This window comes from Malus domestica, chromosome 16 (genome assembly GCF_042453785.1).
Source record: "Malus domestica chromosome 16, GDT2T_hap1".
In the NCBI taxonomy this organism is placed as follows: Eukaryota; Viridiplantae; Streptophyta; class Magnoliopsida; order Rosales; family Rosaceae; genus Malus; species Malus domestica.
Genome location: NC_091676.1, coordinates 27,254,229 through 27,276,767, shown reverse-complemented (window position 1 = coordinate 27,276,767; position 22,539 = coordinate 27,254,229). Strand labels below are relative to the sequence as shown.

General features: G+C 37.3%; 1 long non-coding RNA gene across 1 annotated transcript in view; it reads left to right on the top strand.

Annotated features, from left to right (window-relative positions):
- The window catches only part of LOC139192659 (uncharacterized), an 88,328-nt gene extending 69,607 nt beyond the window's left edge, over positions 1 to 18,721 (top strand). Inside the window, exon 6 of the long non-coding RNA XR_011576895.1 lies at positions 18,504 to 18,721. This is a non-coding gene — a long non-coding RNA (uncharacterized lncRNA). The remainder of the gene's footprint in view (positions 1 to 18,503) is intronic.
- The last annotated feature ends 3,818 nt before the right edge of the window (positions 18,722 to 22,539 follow it).

Below are 22,539 nucleotides of genomic sequence, written 5' to 3'. Positions count from 1 at the left end.
ATGTTTTTCATCTTCTCGTCTAGCTTGGAGAATCTTGCCTGTTCCCTGGATTGCATATTTTTCTTGAGATCTTTCACTGTTGCACGTATCTTTAACAAGTGATAAGCTTATATTTATATATATTTTACATCAAAAGCACACCACAAAGTAGCACACAAATATCCTATTGATTTTCCTTATTAAAGCTAAGATTTGTCAATTGTAGCATATGCAAATAAGGGTCTTTCCTGCAAAAGATTGTTTTATCTAACTACTTAAAACGTCACAAAAACTGGGCTGCTGTCCATACTGACCAGCCACCAAAAAATAATTATTAGACTGACTTACACTTTATATGACAACACTAGACACACAGAGCTACACTCACAAAAAAATTTGGGATTTTTGGAGTTGATTTGCTATTTTAATTAAATTGAACAAAAACAGGACAGAAACAAATTTTAAATAGTTCACAAATTAAGAAAAATGAGTTAGGGGAATTGCTATCCACCACCAAATAATCATGCAAACATGTTATGTTTCATTCAAATTCCTTTTATTTTAGGATGAAGATGCTCAAGTTGGCTCAATGTTAGAACTCAACCTATTACTCTGTCTTATGCAGTATGTTAAGAGAATGGCGTTTTCAACTTAACTTAGTCCCTAGCATGCAATCTAGAATGGCGTGTTCATAGATTTAAGAAGTAGAAATCATTAAGAACGAAAAGAGTTTGAGTCATCACAAGGCATCGTAAGTACTGGCGTTGTCTTACTTATCCTAGAAATTGGTTCACATGTTAATCGCAATTAACAAGTACTACTTCAGAACATATGTAGGTCCTCATTTGACAAGGGCAGGCACACACATATTCATAGCATTAGAATCCTAGATATGCTTACTACTTATGCATCCATAGAAAACAAATAAAGAATTCATCAATGAGACAAGTAGTGATCCAATTTTCATCCATTCATAAAAGTAATTCAAACGAAATGTCATAACAAACTTGTAATCATATTCGGGGCTTCAAAACAGCCCCTAACTACTAAACATTTAGTTACACACAATCCTTAAGTTAGAACAAAAGATAGACATGAGTTTGAGAAGATAGAGCCGAAAGAAATCGACCGATGCCTCCTCTTCACTTTCCTTCCTTCCCCAACGCTGCTTTTAAACCAATTCTTGCTGCATCCTTTTCTTCTCCTTAATTCACCCACTAATAGCCATTTAGTGATGACAATAAGTGAGAGGAAATGGTAAAACAATTGTAACTCTTTGGGTAGCCCTTATGCCAATTACTCCCTCTTAATCCTCATCTTTAATTCCATTCCCTTTTATATTTGAATAAGTGTCAGCTGACTTGTTCTTGGCTGCATCAGTTTTGGCTGCTAGATTTATTGGGTTTATTGCTTCCATTGCAGTTACAAACTGCTCAGCATCTTGGTAACCTTTCAGTATTAAAACAGCCATAACTTTTTCTAGACAAATGATATTAACAATCCGTGAAATGCTCCAGAAAATAGATATCCGTATCTTTCCAAGCATATAAGGTTCATTCTCTAATTCATTCTGAGATGTTCGAAACTTGCTTTCAAAGTCAGCTGATCTGCACAGGCAGTTTTGACGAATTTGTCACTTAAAATCCCACTTGTGCTATTTTTCTTTTCTTTGCTTGACAAATCCCACAAAACACAAAAACAAAGTAAATAGCTCAAAAATATAAGAAACTAACTAAGAAAAGACAAGTGAATTTGATGTAAAATATATATAAATATAAGCTTATCAACAAGCCATCCCAAACTTGATGCATGAAATGTGCATCTTCATTATTCAGGTCTATGGCCTGACTGTAAGATGTCTGTCTAAGTAAAGTCATCGAGTCGAGATGAATAAAAGTTCATGCTCAATGAAAGCACCAATTGTTGGAACCAAATTTTTGCATCACTGTGTGAGGAGAAAGTGCTTTGAACTCGACTACTTGCAAAACAGTAGACGACTATGATCAAGCCTAAGATCAGGAGGGGGTGTGTGTGCTAGTTAAAGGTTATTCGACAGTCAAGTTAGTGAACAGTTTTAGACTCAAGAAGTACTGGGCAAGAGATTCAAGTGTTTAGATTCAAGACCAGAGATAAACCCCTAAATGGGTGTATTTATACTGTGGGGAGAGAGACCTTTTAGGATAGAATCCTCGTTCCAAGTTGGCAAAATCCTAGAGGATATATAAAAGCCTCTTAGGAGTTGTGATTACTTGTTGTGCCTGATACGATTAAAAGCACACCACAAAGTAGCACACAAATGTCCTATTGTTTTTCCTTGTTAACCCTAAGATTTGTCAATTCTAGCATATGAAAATAAGGGTCTTTCCCGCAGAAGATTGTCTTCTCTAACTACTTAAAATGTCACAAAAACTGGGATGATGTCCCTACTGACCAGTCACTGAAAAATAATTATTAGACCAACTTACACTTATCTAAATTCAACAAATTTTATATGCAGAAACTAGACATACAGAGGTACACTCACACAAATGTTCGGGATTTTTGGAGTTGATTTGCTATTTTAATTAAATCGAACAAAAACAGGACATAAGCGAATTATAAATAATAAAAGTAGATTGCAGTTCACAAGTTAAGAAAATGAGTTAGAGGAATTGCTATCCACCACCAAATAATCATGCAAACATGTTACGTTTCATTCAAATTCCTTTTATTTCTGGATGAAGATGCTCAAGTTGGCTCAATGTTAGAACTCAACATATTACTCTTTCTTATGTAGTATGGTAAGAGAATGACGTTTTCAACTTAACTTAGTCCCTAGCATGCCATCTAGAATGGCATGTTCATCGATTTAACAAGTAGAAATCATTAAGAATGAAAAGAGTTTGAGTCATCACAAGGCATCATAAATACTGGTGTTGTCTTACTTATCCTAGAAATCGGTTCACATGTTAATCACAATTAACAAGCACTACTCTAGAACATATGTAGGTCCTCATTTGATAAGGGCAGGCACACACATATTCATGGCATTAGAATCCTAGATATACTTACTAAGTATGCATCCATAGAAAACATATAAGGAATTCATCACTGACATAAGTAGTGAACCAATTTTCATCATTTCATAAAAGAAAATGACACGAAATGTCATAACATATTTGCAATCATATTAGGGGTTTCAAAACAGCCCCTAACTTCTAAAAATTAGTTACATATAATCTTAAAATAAAACTAAAAGAAAGACATGAGTTTGAGAAGATAAAACCGAAAGAAGAGAATACCAAGATTTCTCCCTTCCTCCTCTATTGCTTCCCGTCAGCTCCCCTTTTGTTTTCCCTTTTATTTTTGTTCTAATTTTTCTATCCTTCCCATGCCACCTCGCCGCTGGGCATTGTTTACCTTTCCCATAACTCACCAAACTTAATAGCCACTTTATTGTCATAAAAAAGAGGAAATGGAAATACAATTTTAACTACTTGCTAACCTCTTAGTATTCCACCTGCCATAGCCTTTATGTCAATTAATCCTCCACTTAATCCTCATCTTTATTTCCAATTTAACTTTGCTAAAACTTCTCTTTCTCTTGATTTGTGTGACCGGCTGACCATGGAAAATGGGAGAGAATTATGTAGCTTTTTCTCCCTTGGCGTGACAAGATTGGATAAAAATCTTATCCGAAATTAAAACTAATTTTTTTTTACTTATTTTATAAAACAAAAGTATTAATATTTGAAATGGACTAGGTGCCAACGCATTTTGTAGGGGTGGAGATCGTTTATGCCAACGCATTTTTTAGGGGTGGAGATGCTTTTGACCAATTACTGTTCATTAGGTCTATCATTGTGCCCTGAGTGGATTAAATGGGCAGGGTACTGGCGTATTTTTTTAGGGCTGGATAACACACCCCGACTCGGAATGTCCACCTGGATTCCGAATTGAGCTGTGTTAGCTGACACCTGGAGGGTGACGAAGCCATAAAATGTAGTGAAAATGTGAATTAAATAGGGAACTTTAACGAAAAGCTTCCGGTACTGTTCACTTTAACAAAAAAACCACATTTTTACACTAAAAAGTCAATTCTGGTACTATTCACTTTACCCTTTATTTTGTCCTTATTGTTAAGACTCAAAGTTTTGAAGTCCTTTTCATTAGTTTTCCTTATATGGAAACCTAAAAGTGCCCAAATATAAGAGTGTGTTATGAGCGGGAATGAACTCATTTCACATGTGATGTCAGAGCATAAGTACAGTATAGTAAGATAAGGTGAGAATTATACCATCGAAGCTAATCGTCTACACCAAGCTTACCAAGAAACCTTGTCGACATGTAAGCCTAGCAATAAAACCTAGAGGGGTGAAAAACAAGGGTGAGTGGGCCTAGAAACAAATCTTTGTAGAAAAAAAAAAAAAAACCTTTTCGAAAGCATAATAACCCCTTGTTGTAAAACAAGTATAGTTTCTAAAATATACATACTATGTATCGTAAGAAAATACTTACTGTAGCCTGAAAAATCTCAAGAATTCATTACGGCACAATATCTCGTAAATAAGGGCACGACATCCATAATCACAAAATCTCGCATAAACAACATATCATATTGGGTGCTCATCGACACATGCTGACACACGAGTTCATGCAGAGGTATTCTGACATGGATAGAACTGGGTGTAATAATGATATACACTCTAGTACTACAATCACATGAAGATTGACGCTATGCGTAGCACATACGAGTCGAAGTTGCCTATGGCAACCTGTACGACAGGACTGACACCTATAATGGATCCAAAGTGAGTGTAAGGCGCGATGTGCACATACACAAGAAAGCCTGGCCCTGGCCCGGCAAAGTACAAACACCAGTGCAGCAAACGATGAGCAAATAACATAAATGTATTCATGCCATAATGATTCGATAATTCTAGTCATCATAATATTATTCATAGCCATAATTTTAGCTAAGGCATCCCGTAAGATTCATAATGATTTCCTAATTTTCTTCGTTATGTCATTTCCGATAAATATTAATTTAACTATGGCATTCATATAAAAAATTCATTATCAGATGTATATATGGAAACTAAACATGTATATATGTATCTATCAAAGAAAAGACCCACTCACAGATCATGTCGTCGAGTCGAACCCGTTTGAACTAGAATAGGCAAAGTCACCAATAGTAATCGTACCTAAGCATAATATTAGGACCCATTAATAAAACTTCACTAAAACAATTAAATTTGGGAAAACGGAGTGCGAATTTGGAAACGGGACATCGACATATGCCAAGGAGGGTCCACAACCCTATATAAGTCAATCTAGAACATCCGCCCATGGATTTCTAATCTGTAACTTCCCAAAGTCCACACTATGCTTCTAAAACAACATACTAAAACTTCTTTACGATGCAACAATTGGATCTCCGCCAATTGTTAGAATTAGGTTGCTATCAACGTTTGTTTTACAAACTTAGAAATTCAATTTTTGAAGATCCGTACGTCGGATTCCTAATCTGTCAGTTCCTATGGTCCTCAAATATTGCATACTATAATGTATTAAGATTTGGTGACGATCCAATGGTCGGATCATCAGATCATAAAATGGTAAAGTGGCTAGTAAATAATACTAGATTCAAACTATCGAACTATAACAAATGGTTATCAAATTGAAATTATAACATCGAATTTAACTTAAAAATGTAGCGTAAGCCCACTGGCCATGCGCCACTTCACGTGGCAGGTGGCCACCTCAACTTTCCAGAAAATCGAACAACTCCAAAAATTTCCAAATTTTACAGGAATGAAGATTTCATTGAGAGAAACAACTTTCATACCTAGGCCGAAGTCCAATTCGGTCGAGAAGTGGCCTAAAAATGCCTCAATCCGCAAGAAACCCTTGAAATTGGTGTTCTTGATTCGATGCCTAAACGAACTCTGATGCCTCATCTAATGCTTGGGTGTTGTTCCTGGGGTTGTGGGAAGTCTATTAGGGGTGATGGTTGATGGAGTTTGCTTCAAGAATGGCAGATTCTGCTGCGGTGAAGCTTGCGGCTCTCATTCTGTTCTTCTTGAAACTGTGGTGAAACCCCATCGAGTTTGGGTGGAAATGGAATGGAAAGTGACGCGATGATGATGGTAGGTGATAGAGGCCTTGAATCACCTGAAAATTTGACGGAATTTTGTCGGAAAAATGCCCAAAAAATCAGATTCAAAAATGGGTCGAGGGTATTCGGTTGGGGCTGGGTCTCTCATTTCCCTCATGTTCTCTCTTTTCTGATTGGTTCCCACACTTCCCTCTCTCCTCCTCATTGGTTGCCCTTTTCCCTTTCTTTCTTTCCTGATTGGGCAAACCATTCCCCACCATCTTTAATTTCTTCCTCCTCTCATCCGTCCCTCTCTCTCCTTTCTCTTCCCCACTCTTCATCACAACCGTCCACATGGCTTAATCACATTGCTCCAGAAAATCTGGAGCCTTCCAGAGTGAAGGTTAAATTTACTAAAATGCCCTCGACTTTAAATGTTAATAACTCTTTTGTTATAGCTCCAAATTACGTTCTGTTTGTGCCCACATGTTCGTAACAATGAATACTACGAGAATATGCCAAGAAATGGATCTTACATGACACGACAAGGAGGTCAACAAAAATCAACACCTTTGTCTCAAGGGCATTTTTGTAATTTCACTCATTTAAAATCAATAAAATCGTAAAGTTAGGGACTGGTTGTCTCACTTGCTCTAAGCTTGTGCTTCTACAAATTGTCATGTGCTGGTGACTTCACCAAGTAATTCCAATAAGTTACCTACAGGCAAGTTAAATGAAAATGATTTAAGCAACATGTATCTTCTGTAGTCAAGTAGTCTATTATACTTCAACCAAAGGCTACAGGCATAAAGACTTAAATTAGAAGAAATCAGCTGATTAAATTAAAACCAAGGAATTATAACATGATTTTCTCCAACTCATTAATTTAATTATATAAACACAAAACCATGTAATTCATTTCATTTAAATCCAAAATTAAAAAAGAAAATGTAGCTTTCGGGATAAAATAGATATTAAAATATGCACTCATCAGCGCCCGTCAATTCCTAGATTATAGGAACTCTAGGACTTATAAGGATCTGATTGAGTCCATATCCAGATCAGATCACGTATCTTACTGAACAAGCATGGTCATCTAGCGGAGTCGTTAGGACTCCACCTATTATCTTGGAACAGAGTGGTGGTGGCACTGCAGCTCCATCTGATCCAGCTCTGCATGGAGCTGGTGAGTCCATGACCAGACTTCTTAGGTAACAGTATTTGGATCAACCTTACTCTGACCCCAAAAAATTATGATCCCACAATAATGTGAGGTCATGGATGAAATACAATCGTTATCTTTTTAAAATACCCATGTTACATTTTATAATTCCGTAATTTATAACCAAATTTCTGTTAATATTTCATAGTCAAGATTTCAATGTTTTTGTTGAAAATTTATTGGGGCATATGTATGCTCTTTGTGACCTAATTGATATGACACGTGTGGTTTTTGATATTACGAGAAAGATGTTGCAACTTGGAAGGTAATTATTTCTGGGTAAAATGGAATCAAGAACATCCCTGGACATTTCACTGCTTCAACGTGGGATGTAACCAACCAAGCATAAACAAGGTGACTTTTTAATGGGGATTTGGAAATAGTCAGCATTTAGTTTAACAAATAGTGATAATACTAGTATTCAGTATAAGAAATAGTGACAGTATCGGTATTCAGTTCTAGAAATGGTCAGTGTTCTGTTATAAAAATATTCAGTCTTCATTTTAAAAAATAGTCAGTATTCAGTTTGAGAAATATAGATAGTATCAGTGTCCAGTATAAGAAATAGTCATAGTACCCATATTTAGTTCTAGAAATAGTCATTGTTCAGTTTAAGAATTAGTCATAGTACTAGTGTTCAATTTAAGAGATAGTCAATGTTTTGTTCTATAAATAGTTAGTGTTCAATTTAAGAAATAGGGATAGGTGTTTAGTTCTAGAAATAGTTGGTGTTCAGTTCTAAAAATAATCAATGTTTAATTTTAGAAATAATTAGTGTTCTGTTCTAAAAATAGTCAGTGTCTATATGACATGATATAAACTTAAAAACTTGTCCAAACTAACATTAAAATTGTTGTAAACATTCCTAGAATAAGTATGATTGTGTATATCCTAGATTAGATTTGATTCTAGTTATCCTTTCCTATTACAACTTGTATTACTTGGAGGAGAAGAAATATCTTCTCTCCCTTTACTACTATAAATAAAGGCACAATGTAGGAGGGATAACAACACACACATTCCCCTACAATTCTACAAACACACATCTCTCTTCTCTCTCCCACTGCCGCCGGCCCTCTCTATTTTGTTAGATAAAAATAGACCACAACACGTTATCAGCACGCTCCTACCGCTGCGCTTAGGAATCTGACGTTGGAGATTTTTTTTCTGCATCAAGTTCATCCATATCATCACGCAATCAGGTTCTTTCCAAACAACGGCTTTTAACTCGATATTTTGCAAGCCCTGATAGCATGAACATTCACCATGATGCATGACCCAACTTTACGTTTAACGTATTTTAGATTCTACATAAATTGTGTATGCTTCATAACCAAAATTGCTACAATTATGTGAATTTGATATTTGCCATGAATTGAATCTTACATATGTACATGCATTGAAACTATTATTTGCATATGCATCAACGTAAATATGTGATTCATTAGAATTATACATGCATATAATATAATTGAATTAAAAATATAAAAAAAATTTGCGATTGGGGAATTAGGGTTCTGTTTGAACCCGTGCACTTGCACCCTGCAAGCCACAAGCCACCAGGCCCGCAACCTGCGATGGCCCAACTCATCCCCCATGTTTTCCCGAGCCGAGAACCAATCCTGGAGCCACGGCTCCAGGCCCAACACCCAGACCCGACGCCCAGAAGGCGTCGCCACCCATGAAATCGTCAACCAACATGGCCTGCAGCCATGCCCAGTTACCCCCGACGACCTGCAGTTGTCCCCGACGAATTTTTGTCTGAAAATTCGATTTTTTTTTTAAATTACAATCGAATTTCTAGGGTTTTACAATGAATATCAAGATTTTTTCAAATCTCCGTTCACCCCCATGGTCACCATGACTCAAATTGAGTCTTAAACAACACCCCGACCGACGCCAGAAGCGCCAGGTCCAGTGTTCTTCTCTGGCGACACACACCCAGCACTCACTGGGGTGTTTGATCCCAAAAACCAGAGCCCTAGTAGGCTCCTGTCCCTCGGCCTGCATCAGCGCCCTTTGGGCTTGCTGCTGTTCTGAGATGTCACGGCCCAGCCCGTGCGGGAAAAGAAAAAAAAAAGAACAAAATTTTTTTTTGGCTCGCCTGAAGCGACCCGTGAGAAAAAAAAAGAAATTTTTTTTTGGGGCTGCACACAGCAACCCATTCCCCTTGCCCATGTCTCCCCGTGAGCTCCATGTGCCACCTGTGGGCTTTGCCTATATTTTTAGGCCCTGAGATTTTATTATTTAATATTTTTAAACAATATGGGTTTTTATATTTTCACCCACACTTTAATTTGGCCCCGAAGACCAAATAAATTAATTCAATTATCATTATACAATATTTTTGCATATATTTGTTGCATATTTGTTTGCATATATATTTGTGTTTGCCTGCAGGAATATATGAACCTGAAGTTCATAATTACTTTGAAACCCGAAGTTTCTTATAAACATGCCTTGTTTGAAAACCTGAAGTTTTCTCTTAAACATATCACCCATGAAAACCCGAAGTTTTTCATGCAAAATTAAACCAATACATGTCTATTAGAACCTGTATGTTCTACTCCTATGTGAATGGATTGATTTTTCTCCATTACACTAACCACATCTTGTCCATCTATTTGTGATAGGAACATGTCGAATTTGAACAAACTCGACTTCACCGCTTCGGAGGTATTTGGAAGGAACTACCTCAAGTGGGTTCAAGATGTGAAGCTCCACCTCACTGCCAAGAACTTGCGTCCTGCTATTGAAGAAGCAACAACTGAACCTGTTGGCGAAGCTGAAAAAGCCACTGCTATGATCTTCATTCGAAGACATATTCATGACGCGTTTCGATCACCAAAAGGACATATTCTTGCCTGAAGCAAGACACGACTGGCAGCACTTGCGCTTCCAAGACTTTAAGTCTGTGAATGAATATAATTCTGAAGTTTGTCGAATCCGATCACTTCTCAAGTTTTGCAATGAAACTTTGACTGAAGAGGATCTCCTGGAGAATACCTACTCGACCTTCTCTGCTTCTAATATTGTCCTGTAGCAACAATATAGAGCTCAGAAGTTCACTAAGTTCTTGGATTTGATCTCTGTTTTACTTCTTGCTGAAAAGTAGAACCGGCTGTTGATGAAGAATCATCAAGCTCGACCTACTGGGGCTACTGATGTGCCTAAAGCACATTATAGCACTAATCAGCACCCAAAACGCCAAAAGAGGCGTGGTAAGGGCGGCCAGAAGCCATCCCACCAAGGTCAACAGAGTCAAGGCTCATTCAAGGGAGGAAACAAAGCCCAGAAGCACCCAAACCTCGCTCCTAAGGCCCCGAACTTCAAGAATAAGGGCAAAGCACTTGCCACAATGAATGACGATATGTGCTATCGTTGTGGTTCAAAGGACCATTGGTCCTGTATTTGCCGTGCTCCCAAGAAGGTTGTAGATGAATATCATTCTCGTCGTAAGAAGTTTGAATCAAACTTCATGCAAGTGGACGAACCGGAGACTACAAAGATGGAGGTTTCTGACTTTCAGGAGGATACCACTCCTATGGAAGATTAGAATCTTAGACATAGACCTTTTTTTTAGTTGAAATAAGACAATTGGGGCCGAATTCCACATAGTGGCCGCACCCCACCTTGTTTTTTGGTTGATTTTGAACAATTTTCCTTCATGTTTTGGATTATTAGTTGGCGATTTATTTTGGATATTCAGTTTTAATCCTTGAATAAATGAAATTATTTTGAATTAATACTTGTTTTTATAAACTTTTATGCATGTGACCAATTCAAATTAATTTTTCATTCTAGGTATGACTAGTGGGAAAGTTAGTTGTCTGGCAGATAGTGCAACCACGCATACTGTTTTGCGTGAACGCATCTATTTCACTAACTTCGTACCTAAGAATGCACCTCTAACAACCCTCTCAGGCCCATCTAAGCTGATAGAAGGATACGGTAAGGCACGTATAATGTTGTCCAATGGTACAATCTTGACCATTGCTGAGGCACTCTATTCTCCACGTTCCGGAAGAATGTTACTAAGTTTCAAGGACATTAGAGATAACAATTACCACGCTGAAACCCACGTAGAAAACGGAGTTGAATTTCTGTGCGTAACTTCTTACGAATATGGCCAGAAGCGTATTCTAGAAAAGATGGAGCGTAACCCGAGTGGTCTGTATACTACGACCATACGCCCCATCGAATGCCACTATGTGGCCGGCCCTACCATAGGGACCGCGCACGAAATTACACTTTGGCATGATCGTTTGGGACATCCTGGACGAATAGCGATGCGCCGTATCCTCAAAACTTCACACGGGCATCCACTAACCCGAAGCTTAGGTTCGATCCATGAAATCGCATGTCAAACATGTTCTATGGGAAAGCTTATTACTAAGCCTTCTTATGACAAGATTCGTTCGAATCCTCTCATTTTTCTACAACGGATTCAGGGGGACATTTGTGGACCGATTCAACCTCCCTGCGGACCATTTAGATATTTTTTGGTTTTGGTTGACGCTTCTACACGTTGGTCACACGTGTGCTTGTTGTCCACAAGGAACGTTGCATTCTCCAAACTGTTGGCTCAGGTTATCAAGCTCAGGGCTCACCACCCTGATTATCCGATCAAATCTATTCGATTGGATAATGCTGGAGAATTCACATCTAAAACTTTTGATGACTATTGCATGTCGGTTGGGGTTAAAGTTGAACATCCTATACCCCATGTTCACACCCAGAACAGCCTAGCAGAGGCTTTCATTAAGCGTTTACAAATAATTGCTCGATCATTGGTCATACGTACCAAGCTCCCGATCGCTGCTTGGGGCCATGCAATATTGCACGCAGCAAAGTTGGTCCGCCTGAGGCCTGTTGCGACACAACCATTTAGTGCCCTTCAGTTGGTCACCGGATGCGAACCCGACATATCGCATCTGCGCGTTTTTGGTTGTGCGGTCTATGTGCCGATTTCGCCGCCCTTACGTACAAAAATGGGGCCTCAGCGAAGGATGGGAATCTATGTCGGATATGATTCTCCTTCGATTATTCGTTACTTAGAACCTTTGACAGGCGATCTGTTTACCGCTTGTTTCGCGGATTGTCACTTGTATGAGACAGTCTTCCCGCCGTTAGGGGGAGATAAGAACGTCAACAGTCCGAATGAACGACGTGAATTATCGTGGACAACTTCCACTTTGTCTCATTTAGATCCTCGCACCACTCAGTCTGAAGCTGAAGTGCAGCGCATATTAGATCTCCAGAACATAGCTCAGAGCATGCCAGATACTTTCATCGATCTAGCGCGCGTGACAAGATCACATATTCCAGCTGCGAATACGCCTGCAAAGATAGATGTACCAAATGTACGACGAACTACCCTCCTGGAAGCCCGGGACGCCAATTCTGGTGATCCACGTACATTAGCGGCTAGCCAATCATCTGCCCTTACACAAAAGCGTGGCAGACCCCTTGGTTCAAAGGATTCACACTCCCGGAAGAGGAAAACCACGGCACAAGGTCCTGAAGAGCCTACCGTGAATCCGACTATCGCTTACTCATTTTACCCAACTCATGAGGAAATTCTAGATTATGGAAGCATCCTTGAAGAGACGAATCGTCCTCCCGAGAATCGTGAGATTTCGGTCTATTATGCTAGCTTAGATGATGTGTGGCGTAGAAATGAGATGATTGTCGACGATGCATTAGCATTTGCAGTAGCTACTGAGATCATGTTGAGCGATGACATTGAACCACGTTCCGTTGATGAATGTCGACGTAGAGCTGATTGGTCAAACTGGAAACAAGCAATCCAAGTCGAACTTGATTCACTTGCGAAACGTAAGGTGTTTGGACCTCTAGTTCCTACTCCTCCACATGTGAAGCCCATTGGCTACAAGTGGGTTTTTGTTCGGAAGCATAATGAGAAGAACGAAATTGTGCGTTACAAAGCTCGTCTTGTAGCACAAGGTTTCTCACAACGCCCCGGGATTGACTATGACGAAACTTACTCACCCGTTATGGATGTGATTACTTTTCGATACCTTATCAGTTTGGTAGTTTCCAAAAAACTGGATATGCAGCTGATGGACGTAGTAACCGCGTATCTCTATGGGGATCTTGATACGGAATTTATATGAAAGTTCCCGAAGGATTTACATTGACTGGTTCAAATATTTCCAAACCCCGGAACACGCTCTCAATTCGGCTGAGGCGTTCACTATACGGTTTGAAACAATCCGGAAGAATGTGGTATAACCGTCTGAGTGAGTATTTGACTAGTCAGGGATATGTGAACAACGAACTATGCCCTTGTGTGTTCATTAAGAAGTCACATTCCGGATTTGCGATTGTTGCAGTATATGTCGATGACATGAATCTCATCGGAACTCCTGAAGAGCTCGCGAGAACTGCTTCGCACCTGAAGTCAGAATTTGAGATGAAAGATCTAGGAAAGACTCGATACTGTCTCGGTCTCGAGATAGAGCATTGTTCGGATGGAATCTTAGTACATCAATTGAACTACACCCAGAAGGTGTTGCGTCGTTTTAATGAGGATAAAGCGAAGTCTTCGAGTACTCCTATGGTCGTTCGTACACTAGATGCAAAGCGAGATCCCTTCCGCCCGAAGGAGGATGATGAAGAAATTTTGAAGCCTGAAGTTCCTTATCTAAGTGCGATAGGCGCTTTATTGTAATTAGCTCAATGCACTAGACCCAACATCTCCTTCGCTGTTAATCTTTTGGCAAGATACAGCAATGCACCAACACGCAGACATTGGACTGGCGTGAAAGACATCTTCCGTTACCTTAAGGGTACTACGGATTTGGGCTTATTATATCCATACAAATCCTCGAGTGATGCCATACCCTATGCTCATCGGGTTGATTCTCGCCTTGTTGGTTATGCCGACGCTAGATACTTATCTGATCCGCACAAGGCGCGTTCTCAAACGGGTTATGTCTTTACCGTTGGAGGCATCGCAATATCTTGGAGGTCAACTAAACAGACCTTAGTTGCCACTTCGTCTAACCATGCTGAAATTCTCGCCTTACATGAAGCAACTCGGGAATGCTTTTGGTTAAGAGCAGTAATGGGCCATATTCGAAGCTCATGTGATCTTCATCCCGCCGTTAATGCCCCGACGACGATTTTTGAAGACAACGCAGCTTGCATCGAACAGCTCAAGAAGGGTTACATCAAAGGAGACAACACCAAGCATATTGCGCCGAAGTTCTTCTTTACACATCAACAACAAGAGCATCAGAAGATTGAAGTCACGCAAATCCGATCACAAGACAATCTGGCCAACCTCTTCACCAAATCACTACCTAAGGCGACGTTTCAGAAGCTTGTTCATGGAATTGGTATGCGTAAACTTTCTGAGTTGTAACTTTGCTATTTCTCTTTGGAATTATGTCAAACTCAGGGGGAGTATCTTCTGGATACTTGCTTGATCTTAATGTACTCTTTTTCCCTACGATTAGGAGCATTTTTCCCACTGGGTTTTTGCTACCTAACTAGGTTTTAACGAGGCACCCACCTTGGGCTGGTCATATCCCTGATGACGTCCTGTAGACGTTTCTTTTGACTTTGCATTTCTCACGCATTTTTCCTTAGACTATGGATTTTGTCCCTACTTGGGTTTTTGCCATAGGCTTAGGGTTTTTTTAGTGAGACTTACTACTTATGCAAGTTCCTATCTTATTGAGAATAAGAGTTGTTCCTTGGAATCAGTGCCGACGAGTCGACTTCCTCAACTTCTGCATGATGCTACATCTACCTTAAGTATTTGCACACTCAAGGGGGAGTGTTGTAAACATTCCTAGAATAAGTATGATTGTGTAAATCCTAAATTAGATTTTATTCTAGTTATCCTTTCCTATTACAACTTGTATTACTTGGAGGAGAAGAAATATCTTCTCTCCCTTTACTACTATAAATAAAGGCACAATGTAGGAGGGATAACAACACACACATTCCCCTACAATTCTACAAACACACATCTCTCTTCTCTCTCCCACTGCCGCCGACCCTCTCTATTTTGTTAGATAAAAATAGACCACAACAAAAATCACTATTTTGCAATTAAAATAAACACCATTTATAAAACTGAAAAATAAAAATTTTCTTCATTTTTTTATCTTATAATATTATTACTTAATTTATTTTTAAAAAATTATGAAACAATGGTCTAATAAACAAACAACAACAAATATATATATATATATATATATATATATTCGTTTATGGAGTGAAAGTAAAGTGACATGAGAGAGTGGGAGAAGCGAAAGGAGATAGGAGAGAGAAAGTTGATGTGGATAGATGAGAAATGAGTGGAAAGAGAAAGGTGATGAGAATATATGAAAGATGAGAGAGCAATGAGGGGGTAAAAGAGAGTGTGACGTGATACCTGGGACTACAAGTCAGTTTTTTTTTTTTTTTTTTATTCAACTATTTTGTCTTTTACATTAAAGTTTAAGTTTTCTTTTATTAAAATTTAAGCCTTTTTATTAAGAGTAATGTTAAGGGTATTAAAATTTTAAATTAAATGATGTGTCACTAGTATGAAATAAGCACGTCAATCAGCACTTGAGTAATAATCTAATTATCAACAATCATTCATTTAATTTAAAAAAATTAATTTCCCTAACATTATCATTTCATTAAATAATGTCATTACATGGTTCTTCGTTAATAAAAAAATTGGAAAAACCTTTCATTAAAGCTCCCTTTAAAGTTTGGCTTCTATGACAATATGTTAATCTTATTATGACTCGTTCCTTCTCTATTCTTATTAAGGGTAACCCGCAAGGGTTTTTCACTTCTCCTAGTAAGTATTTGACAAGGTGACCTATTATCTCCTTATATTTTTATTTTGTGCACGGAGCCTTTTATTAGACAGCTTAATAGATTCACTTCAGCATCAAAACATCTTGTTGGAATTCTTTCATCTCCTTGAGGATTTCGTTTTTCTAATTTCTGTTTTGTAGATGACTGCTTAATTTTTTGTAAGACTTCTTTGAAAGCCGCACAATATTGGTCAAATCCTTCGTCAGTTCTCTTATAGAGAAAAAAACAAGTTTTTTTTTATTTTTTTTATTTTATATATATATATATATATCAATAGATGGTGATAGAGTTTTGATCAATCCTCCAACTAAGTTATGACTCGACTTATGGAAATTTTTTGTTCGTTTGGTTTCAATTTTTTTATTTTTTTTTAGAGTTTGAAGATGAGTATTTGATTTTCAATTTTTTTTTCTTCAATCTCAGGCTGCTCATAGTTTAAACTTTTTACACCGCCAAAGTGAAAGTACTAAAAAATTGTTGCATACACCAAAATTTTGGGATATATATGAGGAAAGAGATCATCTTTGGATCTTTCCCTCCAAAGCCCAGGGATCAAGTGATCTAGCCCTTTAAAATTTGATCAAACGGCTAAAAACATAGAAGTTAGTAAAAACTTTTTAAAGGCTATATATACTAACGAATAGAAAGAAATAAACGGTTTGGATCTGCAAAAAAGCGCCGCCGAAGCTGCACGAGCAGGCTTCTGTTGCTACAGTTCAAGTCACAGATTCCCATAATCCATTTTATCTTCGGAAAATTCACTTCGACTATGAGTGTCAAAAAAATATTACATTTTTAAATTCAAGGGCAAATATTTACTGTTTCAACATTCAGTTGTAAGATTAGTCTATGACATGACCTCTCAGAATAAATGAATAAATATTTACTAATGAACGTACAGGAAAACCCTCTTTAGCTTGGAGGGACAGATCCGGAGAGGATCTCTTTTCTATGTATGAAACCCTTTCTATGTATGAAACCCTTTCTATGAATATAAGTTTTTTAATCTTTGTTTAAAGGAGATCTCCACATCAATTTGATTGCAGACAAAACAGTTTGGTTTATGGCCCAAAATAACAGCTAATGTACTTGAATATGCTCACAAAAACTTTAACCCTCAGAAGATTCAAGTATATTCAAAACTCAAGATTTTGATTAGAAAAATATGAGTATAAATTACAAAAACGGTAACATGTGAAGAAGAATGTTAGTTTTAAACAACTATTTTTTCTCCAATGTTAATAATAGCAGCCTTACTAGTCACTAGTATATATACAAAGAGTATCGTTGTTTAAATCTCAAGGCTTTGTTAGATATATTGACACTTGCCACGAAAACAATTGAAGAATTTGGACATGGATTGGAATTGGGACCAGTTAGTTGAAGAGATCACGGTGGGAGAAGGGACAAAGGACCCATAATGTTTTTTGACTTTCGAGTCTCTTTGAAAACAAAACTATTCAATTTGAGAGTTTATTTTTTAAATGGATGTAAAGATGACTTTATGTTTTGAATTGGATTTGGGAGGGTAGTTTAGGTAATAAATTTGGGTTTAAAGAGATATTAGTTCTTTAATTAAAAATAATATGCGTGTAGACAATAAGTTTGGTGTAGAAAGAAGTTAAATGGGTTCAAATACTTCTTAGAATATAACCTGAAAGGTTTTTATATCTAAAAATGATTTTTATTTTAATGCACCATGACATGTTACTTATAATAAAACCACAAATTTTACTACTATTTACAAGAATGCATCTGTATTATCTACAATGTAACCTCCACCATCAAAGTTTGAAAAATGTAACTGTAGATTCATTATCACCAATAAATGTAACCTCCATCTTCATTGTCTAAAAATATGCCATCTTTATTGTCTATAACTACCTACTTTTTTTTTAATTTTTTTTATTTTTATATTTAATCAAGTTTGAATGCTGTATAACTAGCTCCATTTTCATACTTTTGAAAGCTCTCATAATTTGTGTGGAGAATGCACTAATTTATGCCTGATAGTTTTGTTATGGTCAATTAGGTACATTATATAGTTTAGATCCGATAGTTTCAGTATGGTTAATTTGGTACTGTTTGTATTTTTAGTTTTAGTTCATTAGGTCTTATAGATTATGTCTGATAAATTAGGTACGTTATATAGTTTATGTGGATGCAAATTTCTTCCTTCTTGTTCTTGGACAAAATTGCACCTACAAAACAAATAACACGTTAGGTCAAGGCCAAGAGCCTCACGCACCCACAATGAATTTGGGGGGGGGGATTTGGCTGAAGAACCTCCGATGCCAAAGTGTTTGGAGAATTTAGAGAATTTAGCAAGAGAATTGGAATTTAGTTTTGGAGAGAATGAGGGTGTTTATGTAGGGGTGTGGCCGGCCCCATTGGGTGGAGATGGACTGGCCACTTGGATGGTTTTGTGGGTGAAGTTCATGATTTGTGTTTAATTAGCAAATTAATTGAATAATAAGTCAATTAATTAGCTAATTAATATAATAAAAAAGGAATGATTTGAGGGTTACCTTGTGGAGAAGATTTGATGAGGATGGATGAAATAGGTTATAAATAAATACCTATTTTGGGCACTTTTGACTTCATTGAGGGATGATTGTCCACTGTTCGCGCGTAGGAGTTTCAGTGTTTCTTGAGGGTAATTTGATCCTTTTTACCCTAGAATCCACATGTCACCTTCATATTTTTCTTGATTATTTTTTGCTCCATAGTTTATGTCTGATGGATTAAGTACGATCAGTTTGGTACAATTTGTATTTTTTATGCTTTAGTTCACTAGGTCTGATAGATTCGGTATGGTCAATTGGGCATGGTTTGTACTTTTTATGTTTTAGTTCATTAGGTTCCATAGATTCCGTCCGGTCAATTTGGTACGGTTTGTATTTTTTAAGTTTTAGTTCATTAGGTCCGGTCAATTTGGTACAGGTTTTGTTTTTTTTATGTTTTAGTTCATTAGGTTCGATAATTTTTGGATTATTGATTCGTTAGGCCTCATACATTAGTTATGATTACAAAATGCTTTTCATTTTTTTTTGTGTGTGTTTGAATCCATAAAAAGGGTAATATTGTAACATCCCACATCGCCCAGGGGAGGGGATCATGTAAGCCTTATATGTATATTACCATCTCTACCTAGCACGAGGCATTTTGGGAGCTCACTGACTTCGGATTCCATTGAAACTGCAAAATTAAGCGAGTTCGCACGAGAGCAATCCGATGATGGACGACCCACTAGGAAGTTCTCGTGTGAGTTCCCAGAAACAAAACCATGAGGGCGCGATCGGGGCCCAAAGCGAACAATATCGTGTTACGGCGGAGTCAAGCCCAGGATGTGGTAGGGATCCGGGCTGGGATGTGACAATTTGGTATCACCAATCCATGGGCGGAAATGTGCCGACGAGGACGTCAGGCCCTTAAGGGGGTGGATTGTAACATTCTACATCGCCTATGGGAGTGGATCCTGTAAGCCTTATATATATATTCCCATCTCTACTTAGCACGAGGCCTTTTGGGAGCTCATTGGCTTCGGTTTCCATCAGAACTCTGAAGTAAAGTGAGTTCGCGCGAGAGCAATCCCCTGATGGGTGAGCCATTGGGAAGTTCTCGTGTGAATTTCCAGAAACAAAACAGTGAGGGCATGGTCGGTGCCCAAAACGGACAATATTGTGCTACGGTGGAGTCAAGCCTGGGATGTGGTGGGGGTCCGGGCAGAGATGTGACAAATATAGGAAAACTAAAAAAACACTAAATTCATAGAAAAGTAATTAAATCTAATATGGAATAATAAGCTAACGTGGAGACGAGTCAAGGGACTATTTTTAGTTTTTCATCTTACATACGGTATTAAAAACATGATCTTCTTTAGGGATTGAAATGAAGTTTTCTAAAGATGGGTCTTCACTATATTTCTCTACTAATATGTTTGTGATAAGCAATTTTCTGCGTAATGAAAATTGTCATTGGAAATACTTGGGATTCATTTTGAAGGACCCAATTAATCCAAAAGAGTTAATTCTCCAGATTCAACAACGGCTTGCTGGTTGGAAAAGTAGCTCTCTCTCCGGGGCGGGTAAGTTAACCTTGTTAAAATCAACTATTTCAAGCATGCCTAACCACATTTTTTTGTCTTGCCTTCCGTGCTCTTCGAGTACTGCTAAAGCTATTGATCATGCAAGTAGATCTTTCTTTTCGGGTGCTACTGGTGCTCCCCTTGTTGCTTGGAAAGAGGTTTGTAAACCTGTTGATAAGGGTGGTTTGGGACTTAGACCTATTTTAATAAAACGGCTCTCACTACTACAATATTAGCTTTAGATGTCGGATGATTGTGTCAGTTTAATAAGCTATTATGTCGGATATCCGACACATCATTCAGTTGGTGTCAGATAACAATGAAATCATATCGGTTATATCCGACATAAATTCCTGACGGATATTTAGTGTCGGATGCAACCGCCATAAAATTATTATAACCACCAGTATTTTTGAATTCTTTTTTTTTTTATAATATTTTAACATATTCCGGCTGTTTTTAAGTTAGTAGCGGCGGTTATAACCGACATAAATTGACTATTTTATTATTTTAGTTTCTAGTGGTTATTATTTTAGTATTTTGGCAGTTATAATTGACAGAAATTGACTATTTTATTATTTTAAATGTTATATTGATTAAAAATAAATAAATAAATAAACACATGGCTTAAATATTTTTTTTTCACACATGGCCCTGTCGGATATAATCAACACAAACAAAGCAAAATTTTGGATGGCATCCAGAATAATCTTTGAATGTTTTTTTTTCACTCATGGTCCCGTTACCTAATCTCTTAATTTTTTTTTTTTTTTTTTTTTTTTTTGCGATTGTTTACAAATGCTATCTCGGAGTATATACAAACATATTTGACGGTTGGATCTGTAAGATCCTACATCGCCCAAGGGTGAGGATCCTGTAAGCCTTGTATGTATATTCCCATCTCTACCTAGCACGAGGCCTTTTGGGAGCTCACTGACTTCGGGTTCCATTGGAACTCCGAAGTTAAGTGAGTTCGCACGAGAGCAATTCCATCATGGTGACCCACTGGGAAGTTCTCATGTGAGTGTCCAGAAACAAATCCGTGAGGGAGTGGTCAGGGCCCAAAGCAGACAATATCGTGCTACGGTGGAGTCGAGCCCAAGATGTGGTGGGGGCTCGGGCCGAGATGTGACAGTTTCGTTGAAACTAGTTTCGTAGAATGCATATCCTATGAAATTGATATATTTAACAAACACTTAAGAGTTAATGTTAGACTTCCATTAAATATAAAATAAGATTTATCCACTAGTGTAAATATTTTAAATTGAAAATCGAATTCATTCATTGTATTCTTATAGGGTCGAGGAGTGTAGCTGTAAAAAAACATCAGAATTGGAGCTAAAATAGCCCTTAAATTGTGCTTTTTCGTTTATAACCATTGAAAACTTTTGTTCCGTTACCTAATCTCTGAATATTTATTTTTTACGATTTTTTATGTATGCTATGTCGGAGTGTGAACAAACAAGTTTGACGATTAGATCGTTGAAAAATATTTCGTAGAATGCGTGTTGCATCAAAACGATAGATTAAACAAACACGTAGAGTTAATGTTATACTTCCCCATCAAGTATAAAATAAGATTTTGTGGTATCCACTAGTGTAAATATTTTAAATTGAAGATCGAATTCATTCAATGCATTCTTATAGGGTCGAGGAGTGTAGCTGTAAAAAATCATCAAAATCAGAGCTAAAATAACTGTTAAATTGTGATTTTTCGTTTATAACTGTCGAAAACTTTTGTTCTGTTACCTAATATCTGAATGTTTGTTTTTTGTGATTTTTTATGTATGCGATCTCGGAGTGTGTACAAACAAGTTTGATGGTGAGATCATTGAAAAAAGTTTCGTAGAATGTGTATCATGTGAAAACGGTAGATTAAATAAATACTTAAGAGTTAATGTTGTACTTCCATTAAGTATAAAATATCCACTGGTGTAAACATTTTAAATTGAAGATCAAATTTATTCATTGCATTCTTATAGCGTCGAGTAGTGTAGCTATAAAAAAAATCATTAAAATCGGAGCTAAAATAACCATTAAATTGTGATTTTTCGTTTATAACCGTCGAAAACTTTTGTTCCATTACGTAATCTCTAAATTTTTGTTTTCCACGATTTTTTACATATGCAATCTCAGAGTGTACAAATAAGTTTGACGGTTGGATTGTTGAAAAAAGTTTTGTATAATGCATATCGCGTCAAAACGGTAGATTAAACAAACATTTAGAGTTAATATTATACTTCCATTAAGTATAAAATAAGATTTTGTGGTATCCACTAGTGTAAATATTTTAAATTGAAGATCGAATTCGTTCATTGCATT